Consider the following 1,402-nt stretch of genomic DNA (forward strand, 5'->3'; position numbering starts at 1 on the left):
TGTGGTGGATTTTGGACATTGGTGCTCCGGTAGGAAAGGTACAGATGATTCCGGTACCCAGGATTGTAGGTGTTGGAGTATGGGTTATTCTGCCTATAAGCTTGAAAGGCATTAACTTGCTCCACGAAACTCCTGAAATCTTGTTCCCAATGACCTACAATTCCACAATTTTTACAGAAAGCCTCATTAGCATTATTATTAATTGTAGAAACATTAGCTACATTAGCAGTGCTAAGATTATCTAAATTCTGACAGATAGAGGTTAATTGAGCTTGCAAAAAGGATAAAGAGTCAACACTATGCTTCCCCTTGTTAGCAAAGCCTCTAGGATTCCCATATTGGGAATTATGTATCGCCATATCTTCAATAACTTGACCTGAATCATCAACATTAAGATTCATAAACCTCCCACTAGCTGCAGAATCCAAGATTATTCTAGATGAATTTCCAATGCCATTGTAAAAGGCTTTGATTAACTGCCATTGTGCTAAATTATGGTGGGGGCACTCTCTTTGTAGGTCCTTGAACCTCTCCCAAGCCTCATATAAAGTTTCATCGGCTTCTTGGGCAAAGTTCTGAATTGCACTCCGTAGTACGGCTATTCTCTCTGCAGGATAATATTTGTTATGAAAATTCAAAACAAGAGTTTCCCAGTCAGTTATACCAAGTGCAGTTCTATATAATCCATTAAACCATAATTTGGCTTTTCCAGTTAAAGAGAAAGGAAAGAGGATCTCCCTGATTTAGTCTTGTGTGACCCCAGCTTGCCTGATGGTATTACAATACTGACAATAATCTGCAATATGAAGATTTGGATCTTCACCCTTAGCTCCACTAAATTACTTCCTCTCTATCATCGTTATAAATTGGGGTTTAATCTCAAATTGTACCCCATCAAGAGCTAGAGTGGGAGTAAGGTGTGGAAAATCTGTAAGCTTTGGTTGTGAGTAATCACTAAGCTCCTTTGGAGCCGTCATCTCTTATTCTGGATCTGATGATACCTCTGAATCGCTAGAACTAGTTGGAGGATCTCGGTGATTATTATTATCACCAGAATCCGCAAGAATTTGCTTGGAAAGATTCTTCTGTCTATGGAAGGATCGTTCGATCTCAGGATCGTTCGATCTCAGGATCGTTCGATCTCAGGATCGAATGGGATGTAACCTGATCTAGAACACCTGGGCATAAACAAAGAAAACTAAAAGCAAATATGAGACTTGCCTCAAAGAACTAACGTTCTCTGAGACAAAAAGAAATAACCTAGACTACAAAAATAATCAGAAATAAAAATAAAACTGTTTCCCCGGCAACGGCGCCAAATTTTGACAGGGTAAAGTCGTATCACCTAATCAAAAGTAATTCCTAAATCCTTTAACTAATGTAGATAGGGAAGTAGGGTCGA

General features: G+C 38.9%; 1 non-coding gene across 1 annotated transcript; it reads left to right on the forward strand.

Annotated features, from left to right (window-relative positions):
- Nucleotides 1-489: 489 nt before the first annotated feature.
- LOC145625963 (small nucleolar RNA R71) lies at nucleotides 490-596 on the forward strand. Its single transcript, XR_014110853.1, has one exon. It is a non-coding gene; the product is annotated as a small nucleolar RNA R71 (small nucleolar RNA).
- The last annotated feature ends 806 nt before the right edge of the window (nucleotides 597-1,402 follow it).

The sequence above is a fragment of the Chenopodium album genome, chromosome 3, assembly GCF_948465745.1.
Source record: "Chenopodium album chromosome 3, dcCheAlbu1.1, whole genome shotgun sequence".
In the NCBI taxonomy this organism is placed as follows: domain Eukaryota; kingdom Viridiplantae; phylum Streptophyta; class Magnoliopsida; order Caryophyllales; family Amaranthaceae; genus Chenopodium; species Chenopodium album.